Source organism: Hydra vulgaris, chromosome 03, assembly GCF_038396675.1.
Source record: "Hydra vulgaris chromosome 03, alternate assembly HydraT2T_AEP".
Taxonomy (NCBI): domain Eukaryota; kingdom Metazoa; phylum Cnidaria; class Hydrozoa; order Anthoathecata; family Hydridae; genus Hydra; species Hydra vulgaris.
This window is the reverse complement of record NC_088922.1, coordinates 24,449,454-24,463,889: the sequence shown is the minus strand read 5'-3', so window position 1 is coordinate 24,463,889 and position 14,436 is coordinate 24,449,454. Positions and strand designations below refer to the sequence as shown.

The following is a 14,436-nucleotide window of genomic DNA, read 5'->3' as shown; positions in this document are numbered from 1 at the left end:
GTTTAGTAGTCACAATAGTAGTCACAAATAGTCTTTGTGGCTGGTGAGCCCCGACTTCTTCTAATGTACACTACAACGACAAAACGGACATTAGGCTATCCCGCTGGATGTGGTTACGACGCTCAATAACCTAATGACTACGCTAACACTCACGCACACGTTCATTCGGAAGCTCCACAATGCACGTCGGATCAGTGCTTGCTGACTATGTGCTCGGATCTAAAATCTCACTCCATAGCACATCATTCCACACCAGCACAGGGCAGTAGCTCTTTTGACTAAGAGCGATGGCTTGTGGCCTACGGTGACTAATGTGTGCATTCGATCAATTGAAATCCATTCTGTAGGTCTTATGTCTGGCTCTGATGTGCTAGCCCATAAGCGCAAGGAGTGAGTGTGTTTAGCTTTCTATTCACCCGATTTGAAAGTGAACGAAAACATAACGAGACCAGACGAGACGACCAAACGATACATACTAATGCACTACACCATCACACCTGTAGACATCAACAGTCTCTAAAATCAGTTTATCAAATATTTGTTCTTTATTATATACTTTTGTTTGTAATCTTTTTTTGACCTTATCCTTGTATATTTATTCAGATTTGTGTTATTACGTGTGAATGAGACCGCATATTTGTGAGAAGCAAAAGAGCGCGAAAAAATTTTTTTCACAAAATTACGTATTAGCGTATTTTTATAACATATTCTTGGTTTGTATGTACTGAACTATACCACTAGATAAGTTTAGACATATCACTATCTCATAAGGTTTTTTGTTTCTTTTTTGTTTCTATCTAGTTTTCTTGATCTGACGTCGCTAAGTTAGTTTGTTGTGGTTTGCACTATACAGTGTTCACTAACGTTCGTTTGGTCGTTTTGTCAACAATATTGTTTTTAAACGTTACGTTTTTCAGTGGTTATAAGCAATTAGTAAAAAATTGCATTTATTGTCTCATCTGTGTATTTTTTTCACTATTCTCTGCCTACTGATTATATGTCTGTATTTTTTTATCTCTGGCTAATCATTTTTTAATTTATCTGAGTCTGTTTTGTGTGATAGCTTTTGTCTCTACTTATCAGGCAAGATTTATATTTCTCATACTATTGGAGTCACCAGATTTTCTACCATATTTTCAACTAACTACTTTTATACTAACGACAAACATTCTGAGTTTCGATGATTATGAGTGATATTTACTTATTATATTTATAAGACACATTTCAGCCATAAAAGAAACGGTAAGTTACTCATAATTATTAATTGCTATTTTCAATTTGTTTTGTGTTATTTCTATACATTAAATTGTTTATTTTTATACATACGCATACATGCATGTGTACACGTTTGTCTTTTCTAATGTAAGTGTACATGATATTTATATGTATTAACATATTTGCTTATATTCACACCACTCGCATCCCTTACCACCCTCATGAGATCTCTAAGAATGTTAGAGCTGTATTAAAATCTGGGATAGGGATTAGGATTTTTGGCTTTTGTAGTGTAGTCCTGTTATATTGCAATATTGACTAGCATGACGTAGAGTGCAGGCGGTGAGATCTGTTGCAAGGACACGCCCCTGACGAGTGGCGTTAGTGCAGGTCTCGGGCTCTCCAAAACGTCATTGGTGATCGCAGTGCATTCCTGAGGAGGGGGATCACCATTATCCACTACTTAATTCTGATTGGTTACCATGGCACCAACATTTTTTTACCCCTTAAACCCACGTATTATAGCGCTTTGAGAGCTTTATATTATGAGTTTGTTACATTAACGACATTTATGTACTTTTATCTCACACAGGTGATTATCAGTTTTCAGTTTATTATCTAGAGTTTAGACCATAAATAGTAGCACATTTATTAGTCTATTTTTTCTTTTTATATTGCTCGTATTTATATTTTTTATCATTTTACTTTATATTTTGTTATCTAGTTATTTTATTGTTTTTGTATGGTGCGATTATTTTAGCCATGGTTGCCTTTAATGAACCAGCGGATCGATATTGACTTGTTTGCTCGTAGACCATTGTTTTATCATTTGTTTAGTATGACTAGAGCATGAGTTATTGTTCACCTAATCCCTGAGTCCTAAAATTTTCTTCCTCCTACAAAATAGTCTACTTCTATTTTCACATCTCCCAGGTCTACGTGACTGGACGGCTCCATTGGTCACTTTTTGCGACCATTGTGTCGCATAAACAAACAAATTTAATCTTTGTGGCTGATGAGCCCCAACTTTTTCCAATGTACACCACAACGACAAAACGGACATTAGGCTATCCCGCTGGATGTGGTTATGGCGCTCAATAATCTAATGACTACGCTGACACTCACGCACACGTTCATTCGGAAGCTCCACAATGCACGTCGGATCAGCGCTTGCTGACTATGTGCTCGGATCTAAAATCTCACTCCATAGCACATCATTCCACACCAGCACAGGGCAGTAGCTCTTTTGACTAAGAGCGATGGCCTGTGGCCTACGGTGACTAATGTGTGCATTTGATCAATTGAAATCCATTCTGTAGGTCTTACGTCTGGCTTTGATGTGCTAGCCCATAAGCGCAAGGAGTGAGTGTGTTTAGCTTTCTATTCACCTGATTTGAAAGTGAACGAAAACATAACGAGACGATATGAGACGACCAAACGGTACATACTAATGCACTACACCATCACACTTGTAGACATCAACAGTCTTTAAAATCAGTATATCAAATACTTGTTTTTTGTTGCATATGTTCAACACTCAGAGTGACTAGATCATTAGTTGTTCCTCCCCACACCCCCTATCGTCTATACTTTGTTTTTCTAATTCACAAAAGTCTTGCCACACATTTTATATTTTCTTATGATTTTCAATGTTTTTTACAAAATTTTTTTATTCAATGACACCACCTACAACCTGTTTTTATTTTCTCATCTCCCAGGTCTACGTAACTGGACGGCTCCGTTGGTCACTTTTTGCGACCATTGTGTCGCATAAACAAACAAATCATAAAGTAAATGAAGTCTACATTAAGTCAATAGCTACAAATCATATTTTTGCAGCTATCTATATTTTTACAACAATTATCTTGATACTCAAGCTATGCAGCTTTAAATAACTACATAGTTAACATAGATGTAAAAAAAAAAGGTCAAAATAGTTTAGTAATCACAAATAGAAATCTGGCATGTATGAGGTAAGATGGCTATGGATGGATGACAATTGTCATGGATGATTTATATCACCTACTGCAAATATTGTTTTGCAATGTTACACAGTACACATTTTATGTGCAAATATCACAATTAGTAATTAGCAAATGCCTGTTGTTTTTGTGCTGCTAAAAACTTTTTTGTTCTGTGCATTCAAGTAAGTCCTAAAATCTTCTTTGGACAGAAAAATCAAGTAAACATTTTGATAACCACAAACCTTACAAACGTTTAAATGAAAGTTATGAAAAATATATCTAATATTTAAAAATAAAACATTTTTAGATAAAATTAAAAAAATAATAATTAGAAATCACTTAGCAAGCACATGTATGTTTTTTATAACATTTAATGTATGGAAACTACAGCAACAATTAGTCATAAGTTTTCAATTATAATAAGTATATAATAATATATAGAGAATAAAATAATAATATAAAGTATATAATAATAATATATAATACAAGCTGTCTGGACCCATTAAATATGGGTCTTGGTAAGTCTATTCTACACTTACCATTTTTATACTTATTCCTCACTTAAATATATTTTAGTAAGAGGTAGAAACACTATGCGTATTGTCTACTTTAAAGTTATGAATAAACAAATAATTTATAACATTATTAAATTTAAAAAATTTAAAAAATGCTTAGCAGTTCAGATATTAGTAACCGAAGACAATATCCTAAATAATATTTAGAATACCCGCTTAAGATGTGATGATAAACTACAATTGGTATAAAAAGTTTAAAAAATATTTAGAGTTAGAGCTGAAAATATGTGAAATATCAAACTTACCATGACCTGTATTATATGGGTCATGGTAAGTCTATTCCACACCTACCATTTTTATTCTTTACATAGTTGTATTATTTCAATAATTTTTAGTAAATGCTAGATAATAAAAGTCATCATATCTTTGTTTTGAGTTAACGATTAATGTTCAATACTTTTTAACATCTTTGTTTTAATGATTAATGTTCAATACTTTTTAACATCTTTGTTTTATTGATTAATGTTCAATACTTTTTAACATCTGATTGTAAAATTGTAAACTTCAATAAAAAATTGGGTACAGATTTAAAAAAATTTTTCTTCATCAAGTTTCTATTGAGTTCTTCTTAAATTTTTTTTCTAGACCATCCGTAGTTTATTAGGACCCTCACCCTTATTAGGACCCTACTTTCTTCCTATAAGAAAATTTTTTTTTCTCTTTAATATGTGTAAAATGCTCCGCAAAACTTAAATAATTACCTAAGCCCAATAAAACTTAACTAGCTAACTATTAATAAGCACATTAATTACCTAAGCACATTAATAATTTAACTAATTATGCGCAATACCAATACTTTAATTAAATATGCACAGTACCAAGCACATTAATGACTTATGCATTTCTATTATGACGAATGCACAACAAATTTATGTTTTGATGTCATTGAAATTTTGTTTTACTTCGTAAGCCCATTAAGCTAGCCACAAGTCACAAAAATCTGCCATTTTTTAACACTACTTAATAAACAAAAGTTCAAATAACTTTATAAAACAGCAAATAAATGTTTTAACTCAAAATTAAGGAGGCTTTGACGCAATGCAATTTTAAAATAAAAGTAAAACTTTATAAAATTGAAAATATCTATAGACCTTCATATGTTTTGGAAAAGATTTAAAAAAAAACAGGGAACAGATTTGAATCACAACATTTCACTTCTGAATGCTGCGAGCCACTTCCACTACTAATTTGTATTGTTCAACGGATGCTTTAACACTATTTCATAAACAAAAAACTTTATAAAACTGCATATAAATGCTATAAGTCAAAACTAAGTTGATGTTGCTGCAATGCAATTTTAAAGTAAAAGTAAAACTTGACATATGTTTTAACATTACATAATTTGAAGTATACATAAGTTAGATATTTGCATACACTTTCATTCACATTTTCTTATACAAAAAGTCTTGCAACTCATCCTCGCTATTAGCTTGGTTTAATGGCTGCTGAGACTTCCATGTCAAACACTCACAATGAGTAGCGGCATTAAGTTCAGTATTAAAATATTATAGGATACAATAATAATATATACAGTATATAATTATAGTAAAATAGTGATATTACTATATTCATATAATTATATACTGTATATATAATATATCAAAAATGAAATTTTTAAATGCAAATCAATAAATATATATTAGTTTTGGTTATAAAAAAATCACTTAAAAATATGTTTTAAAAGAAAGTCAAAACTGAACATATTTTTTAAATTCTAGTATTAAAATTTATTTGAGCAATGCAAATACTTTTGAAATAGTATTATATATTTTAATTTTTTAACTTTTATCATATATTTTTATATACTTTTAAAAGAAAATTAATTTAATATTGACAGTTATCAAAGCAACCTTGTGCACAGTTGCAACTCTAGTACTTGTGCAGCACTATATTAATCAAACTCTTCTGTTATGAATCCATATTGCATAAAGTAATTTACAGTATTTTCAATCAATATCTTTTCGAAATTACCCACCATGCCATCAATGAAGTGATTTATTAATACCTGTGTCATCATTATTGCCTGTATTAATACATGAATGGATTGAAATAATAAATCTCATTGCAGAATTTAACCTGAAAACTGTATACCTGAAACCTGAAATATATAAAATAAATAAATTTATTTTATAAGTGAACAGCAAAAAAAATCCTCCTTTAAAAAGTGCTTATTAGTTATTTATCTTAAGCAGACCAGCTAACTACTTTGAAAAAATTTTCTTTTTAAAATATTTGCTTTCTTTCCTGATGACTAAAAATGGAAGTTTGTTTCAAATTAAAGTTGCGCTCGAGTTAATTTTTTTTGTTTCTTAAATTAGTTTATATACTGATGCAGAAACATAGATAGAGTTTGCTTAAAATTTATTTATTTATAAATATTTTATTTAGTTTCACTCATTATTACCAATATAACAAATCATTTAATTACTTTTTTTCCCCAAAGGTTTTCAATACATATTAATAAACTAGATTTAAAATTTGAAGAGCATTCTCATAAAGTATTATGATGACATTCTCATAAAGTGGTATATTGTATTCTTTGTAAATTAAAAATAACATAATTAAGAATAACATAATTAAGAACAAAATTCTTATAAAGTGGTATGATGTATTGTTTGTAAATTAGAAATAACATATTTAAGAAGCGCTTTAAAGGAAGAGCGTACATAAGAATATTTTTTTGGGGCCGTTGATAATAGTATTTCAGGAAGAAAATTGATCATTTTTTGTAAAAAAAGTATATAAAAACTGCAAATTTTTGCATAAGATTTTGATGAAATATCATATATGATTTAAAAACTATAATATAAGACATTCGCTTGTTCTATTGCTTACTTTGGTCCCACTAGCTGTTTTTTTTTGTTGTTTTTTTTTTAAAAAAAGTTTTTGAATTGCAATCTTAAGGGTAAAGTCAGAGGATTTGGTTTTTAAAAATTAACTACATATGTTTAACTAAAGGAATCTTGAAAATAAGATTTTTAAAAAGATTATCAAAGTATTTCAGCTCATACATAAGTTTTTGGAAATCTAACAGTTACAGCTATAGCCTTCCTTTGCTCCATTTATATGCAATGGGTAAGACCACAGCCAAAACTAATGGGTGAGACCACAGCCAAAGTCTTTTAAAACAATATTTTATATTGGCTGATTAATAAATTAGCCTTGTCCAGTGCAAAATTCAATTTTATTCTCGTTTTTACTTTGATAGTTTCTTGTAATTTTGCTTATTTTTCTTCTGGAGGGTTGTGTTTCTTCTTGTCCAAGATTCTATCCAAGTTAAGTCACTGCAGTCATGTGGACAATTAACTTCATAAAATGATCAAAGTCTTTGAGCAAACCTTCGACAAACGTTCTTGAATGGACCTAACTACAATGATCATTTGTACTCAAGTCCATTCACAGACCATTTTGAAAATCGGGAAAAACTTTACAAAATTAATTTCCATTATATTTGTCTTCAGCTTTAAGCTGATAGCTTTCTTAATTTTTCTCAATTTTTCTTTCTTAACCTTTCTTATTTTTTGCATTTGTAATGACTTAAACAGTTAAAAAATATACATATTGCAAAAAATATTTTTTTATAATAATAAAACTTTTTGCAAACCCAGAAAAATTAAAATTTTAACAAAATACTGAAAGTGTTCTGGATCTGGAAAAAGATCCTGTAACTATTGAGTACGCACTTGGGGTTTATCTAATGTTGTAATCCTTAGTTTTCATCAAAATAATGCCATTTCTTTAATAAAGTCAAGAAATATTTGTTGCATGGATTTAATATCCCCATAACCATCTTCACTGTTCATATTTAATCACATTGTTCTTTTGAAAGGTCACAAATATCACAATTTGCACCTCTGAAACCTTAATATATATGAGAGGCCTTTTTGTTTAAAATATGGGCAACAATGTTTACTTAAACATGGTATTGATTTTTATTATGTTCATCAATAATTTCATCTTTTTACATGAATTGTAAGTCATTGTTAAACAAAAAAAGAGACTAAACATTTTCATTTAATTCTTTCCCCATATAAATCAATATAATAATAGATCATTAATTAAACTTAAAGTATTCTTTAGATAACTCCACAATGTAATACTTTCAAGTATAATAATATGTGTTTCGATAAGCAGTATGACGTCATACTGAAATAGCCTGCTGCCAGGGGCTTTAGTTTATACATTGACTATCTTTTAACCTTACTTATTTAGTACCATACATCGATTGAAGGTTTGAACTCTAAACATCTTTTTTTCATTATTCTTCATTTTTTCCTTCATTTTCTGAAAATACCTAAAAAAGTAATACAACCTTACAAAGATAGGAGAGTGGCTCAATCTTGACAGATAAACCAGATTTAACTCTCTTGTCTGAGAGTGAGAAAATTTTTTATCATGAATATAGGAATGTCAATAATATTGTGGGAGTTGTTTGTAAGTTTTGTTGGAGTTAAAATCCACAAACCATTGCAAGCTCCACTACAGATGAGAGATCAGATTCAAGATCGACTGCTTTTTCTAAGACTTTTTGTCAAGATAAGAGTATAAAGTTGAGTCATCAGCAAATAGAGCCACTTTAAATGTAAGATTGACAGATAGATTGTTATTGCAGATATAAAACAATACAGGAGCAAACATAGAACCTTTCAATATCCATAAAGTTACTGGAAATAAAGAAAAGTGTATCCTTCAAGAATGACTTATACTGTGGTTCTCTCAAATCTCTTAATCTCAAAACCTTAATATAAAGAAACTAATAATAGAGAGAAGACTAATCATAGGATAGTTAGAGAGGTCAGTGTGCTTTCTAGAACTAAAGAGAGTTCTAAAGAACACTTTTGTAAGACTATTATTGAAATATTGTCTGAATCACAACTTGTTGAAGAGTTAAGAATTGACTAAGGCATCGAAGCTGGGCTTGGATTTCTAACAACAGGTTAATCTGTTTAACTGGAATGATTGGAAGAGTATGGCCATTAGATTCAAGAGCAAAATTAGAAGAAAAGTTCTTTGGAAATAACTTTGCCTGATTCAGAGGAGAAATTATAAGATCAGACCCACAAACTAGGGATGGAACACAAGATTTACTTTAGTTATTGACACTGTTGAAGATTTTCTAAAAGTCTATAGAACCTAACATTTGAAGTAGGTTACAAGATTTAGTAAACTGAGCATAACTTTATGTTGACTTCTTGCAATAATAAAAAGAAATTTGTCTTTGAATCTTGGATGTTCTTGTAAAAAGATGAAAAAATGATTACTGTTTATAATAGCAACTTCACAATAAGGTGAAAAACATGGAGTAGAATGAGACTTTACTTAAAACTGACAAGTAGGAATAAAGAACTAGGAGATTTAATTATGTATGATAAAGTTGTTTTAATTAATAGGAGACAATTATTAGGATAAGAAAAGGTATATTGGAAACTTTGAGTGGAAAGAGACTTGTTCAGCACTTCAACATCAAAAAGATCAAAAAGATTGAGGAGAATCTAAATGTTATTACTACTGAGGAAAGAATTTCTGTTAGTGTTACTTTACCAGATATTTATTACACAAATGATATTCACCTTAGAGTAGTTCAAGAACTTTTTTTAGCGGATCCAGGAGGTTAGGTAAGATGGCATTAAATGTATATATGGATATAAACATATAAGTTTGATAATTATAATATCCAACAAACATAAATAATGAGAAAACATTTTCAACTATCAAATATTTTATGCAACATCATATGTATAAAATTTAAGCACACTTTTTAGAGATTTTGTGAACTTCTTTACAGTTGTTTATTTGATAGGGCTGTCCAATCAAATAAACATTGTTATGTTTAAAAATACTATAAGACCTGGTTTCTTCCTCATTCGTATCAGAAGATTAAGAGTTTGCAATTTTCTTCGGTTTTTAGACCTATTGGACCTATTTTTATAATGAATTGTTTCTTTCCGTAATTTAAAAAAGCATTCTTGTATAACATTAACTTGTTATATTTTCTTCCTTCGAAATGTTGGTTTTTTTTTTATTTATTATCGTAGTCAATTAATATAGACAAGCAACATTTGAAAAGCTTTTTCAAACTATTATGTAAAGTAACATGTCTGGTCTGCAAAATGAAATGGACTGCAGAATGCCTTTCATGGCATCTACCAATCTTTCAGTGTTAGTTGGATCTTATTAAAATATTTTCTGCTATCAAGAACAATACTGACTATGAATTAATATACTTCTGAAGATCAAATTTTTAATAATTTAAGATGAATTTTTTAACTAGCTTATAAAACTGATTTATCAAGTAAAATTTAAATAAATTTCAAATTTGAACATAGCACAGTGGCCACATAGGCCACATAGGCCAGCTAAGGACTGAAGTCAAAATTTTGACATGATCCAATCTGTCTGAAAATCATATACAATGTTTTATATATATTTTTTATATACTAACACACTTGGTTTTATGGACATAGACGTATTCGAGCTATAAATTGAGTACAATTTGCTATAGTACCAAATATTACATAGCAAAAACTTATTTTTACATTAACGTTATTTTAACAGTTTTTTACTCGTGCTATGTACACTATATTAAATGTGTATTAAAATGAGATTCACACTTCTTATGGAAGTCATAATTTTAATTGGTTACTATGGATACCTAATTGTTTTAATTATTTTTGCATAACAACAGTGTTGATTACTATTTCATTACATTTTAACATTTAAAAGATAATACTTAGCCACAGTTAAGGATGCTAAGGTCATGTAATAAATGAATAATAGAATTGGCATAACATAAAAGTTATATTTCATTATTTAAATGTGCCAAATTTAAAGTGTGGCTGAAATTTTAAAGTTGGATGTACTAATGCTGAAAAAGTTGCTTGTCATCTTGGCCACATTGTCATCAGTTCTGCCAATTAATGCAGATGCATTTCAAAAGTACTGCTTTGAGGTAAGTTTATTTGTTAATATTATTTCTATACTGAGCTGTGGCTAACTTAGATTGGTTGCCTTTTTTAGGTGGCTCATTTATTTGAACAGAGCTACACATGGTATTACATGCCACAAAGTTTGCACAAGATATTACACGGATATGAGGTTGTGAGGAAAATGGTCTTGCCTATTGGCATGCTCTCTGAAGAGGCACAGGAAGCACGAAACAAGGACTTCAAATGTTTCTGTAAAAACTACACATGCAAATGCAGTTGTTTGACCCAATAATCAGCAGCATAAGGAGGTCAAATTTTCTAAACTCAAAATCTCAACTCCTAGAAGGAGGTTAATGATTTGCTTCAGGCTCCAACTGTCAATTCACCCAAAATATGATTTCTTATTTTATGCATGTATGTTTTATAAATTGTTAATGTGTTTCAAACTGTCAATGTTTTATTGCAATATTTTATTATTAATGACCTAAACATTACTTAAAATTAATTACCTAAATATTGAATATTTAATAGTTATTTAAAATAGAACGGTTGAAATCCAATAAAAATTTATTTGAAAACCCATTTATTTGTGTATAACTAAGGAAAGTATCTGGTTTGTTAGGCAATATAGGTACCGATAGCAACTAAATTAAAAAAATTATGACTTTTATATAAAGTATGACCTCATATTGGTACTCATGCCAAAGTAAGTTAATATAGGACTCTGCAACTATCATAATAGGTTGTTGCTATGTAAATTAGGTATCCATAAAACTAGGTAACCATAGCAACCTATTGATATCCCCCTTATAAAAACCTCATATTAATGCGAACCTCATAATAATGCACAAACTAATTTTAAAGTATATAACACACATAAAACATCTGAACATACCAAAAATAGGTTGTTGTTAAGCAAAATTAGGTACCCATAGCAACCAAATATAAAAAATATCACTTTCATTAGAAGCGCAGGGCTTCATATTTGTACTATTGCCAAATTTAGTAAATAAAGACCTAATATTTAATTAGTTATTAATTTGATCCATTAAAAGTGAATTCTGGCCCACTGTGCATAGTGTAATCTAATAAATACACATTTTATACCCTCTGTTTTAATCAATTTTAATAATTAAAACAAAAAATATTATAGTTTTGACATTTAATGTTCTTTTGAGATCTTTATAATAATTTGAAAAATAAAAAAATTCAAAAATAATTTTTTTATTTTCAGTTCTGTTAGTATAAATATTTGTTTTATGTTTAATTTATATGTTTTAGTAGAATTCCTAATTTTTTATTTAGTTTATATTAGTTTAGTTTATAGGGTTTAGTGGAAATTTATGTTTGACATATATTTAGTTTAATTTAACTTATATTTAGTATAATTTATACTTATACCTAGTTTATACTTATACCTAGTTTAATTTAATTTATTAGGGGCTATTTCTGACTGTTTTCGACAGCATCAACCGTATTTGGGCACCACCCAAATTCAAAATTGAGGACCTTTTTTTTTTTTACAGCTAATGTTGTTTTTTTTTTGCTAAAAAAACTCCAAAGTTCAGCAATATTTCTGCTAAATTTTAGTAGGGGATGGTTACCTCTAACCAAATTATTTTCCTGGAAAAGCCCCTGCTTATATGTATAAACACATGTTTTACATCTAGTTTGTTATTTAATTTAACTTAATTTATATGGTTTAGTACAAATATAATTTTTAATATTTAAGCTAACTTGGTTTTGTAGAGTTATTGGCTTTGTTATTAGTTTATATTTAGTTCATTTCTATAGCTTATCTAATATTTGATTTATATATATTGCATATTTAATTTTGATTAAATTTATATGGTTAAGTAGAACTCTAACTAAAAATAGAAAATAATACCAAGCCAAAATATATTCGCAACATTACATACATTTGCATATGACATTAATTTTATTATTTTTAACAGGAATTTTTTAATGGTATAATAATTTTATTTATTTTTAATGATAATGCTAAGTTCAGCAAAGAAAAACATCAAGGATAACAATATAATTATCTCATAATGTCAATACATTTAATGGTCACAATTTTAACCTATTAGGCCTATAATAAAAATGTTATAAAATATGACTTAGTGGGATTTGAACTAGGTTTAACCAGATCGCTTATCGCCTTATATGATTAAACTGTAGAGTATGAAGAACTACATAAATATAGTATCTCAACCTGTGCGGTTGCGCGACTTGAATATTCTATAATATTCAAGTAGTATTATAGAACATATTTTATAAATATAGTTTATAAAATATGTTCTATAATAAAAACTTGAACACTAATACTGTTAGTATATAACTTTTTTTTTAATATATAAATACCTAAATTTATATGCCTTTTAATTATATATATACTTTGTTGAATATATTTTTAAACAAAAAAAAATGTATTTCAGAGTTAAAATGTTTTAGTAATGCTTTTTTTAAAGACACTATATTATAGAGTTAAAATGTTATAGCATTGCTTGTTTTAAGGACGCAATATAAATTATGGCAAAAAAGGGTTAACTAGAAAATTTTAATGATTTAACAATTTAACCAGTTTTTGTATTTGATAGTTGAATAATATGCTGTTCACCATACAAGAGCAACTAAGCCAAGCACTATATTCTTATGCTGACTTACATTTAATAGTAAATTGTTTCTTGATAAATTATAAAGTCCAATATTTAAAAGGTGAAATTTAACTTGTTTGAAATGCTTGCAATTCTTGCCTTTTTTTTAATAAACTGTTTAAATTATACCATTTTAACAAACTGTTTTCTGACTTTGAAAAATTATTTCAAGTTTTGCACATTTTAACGCCTGCACAAAGTTAAAGGTGTCAAAAAGGTGTCAAAAAGGTTCAAAGGGGCCTAAATAACTTTGAGCTAGTAACAAAAAGGCTTTAGTCACAATACTTACCTGTTGTGTTGCTTTCAAGAGGTTACTTATGCTTTATTTCAAAAAAAAAAACAAAGGTAACAAAATATATTATGAACTTGAGTATTTATTTTATATAGAGGAATTTTAGAAAAATGTGAACAGAATCTGTAAAACTCTACCTTTTAAAAAATGCTTTTTAATTGTTTGAATTAATATCCAATATACATATTTACGGTGTCACAGCTACTCTGTGTTGCTCAAATAACTCATTGAGCTTGCTCATTAAAGATATACATTCTGGCTTTAAAGTAGCAAGAATTTTTCTATTGGTTTAAGGAAAAAATAGTGAATGCAAAATTAGCTATAGGACCATTTTTTGCACTAAGTACACAAGCCTTACCAGCACTGCCTATAGCAGTCATTGCAATTCCAGCAACTCCTTTAAGCACACATAAGCAAAGAACTGTAAGTACACGAATTGTTTAAAGTACACTCTAGCAAAGACCTCCTTTAACATGCTGCACAATTGCTTGTGAGCATTTAAAAGCATATGTTCCAGGGTCAACTATCTGTGCCAGAGTCAACAATCTATACCAAAAACCAGAATACCAGAATTCCTTGAGTCATTGTTAAATTTTCCCAATATTAACATGTATGTAGTAAAAAGTTACATTATGACTAGTGAAACTTCGCCAGAACAAACAAAGATCAGCATACACAAAAACGAAATGCTTAAAAGGTTTTGTTGGAGAAAAAAAAAGGAAGGGGCTAATTTTATTTAAATTCCATTTAAAATTCAAAAAACATTTAGCAAAAGACACTGATTTGCCTAAGAAACCTCTTACTAAA

At 29.0% G+C, this 14,436-nt stretch overlaps 1 protein-coding gene across 1 annotated transcript in view; it reads right to left on the bottom strand.

Annotated features, from left to right (window-relative positions):
• Positions 1 to 14,436, bottom strand: part of LOC101240745 (leucine-rich repeat serine/threonine-protein kinase 1) — a 228,046-nt gene that overhangs the window by 170,636 nt on the left and 42,974 nt on the right. The window lies entirely within an intron of this gene.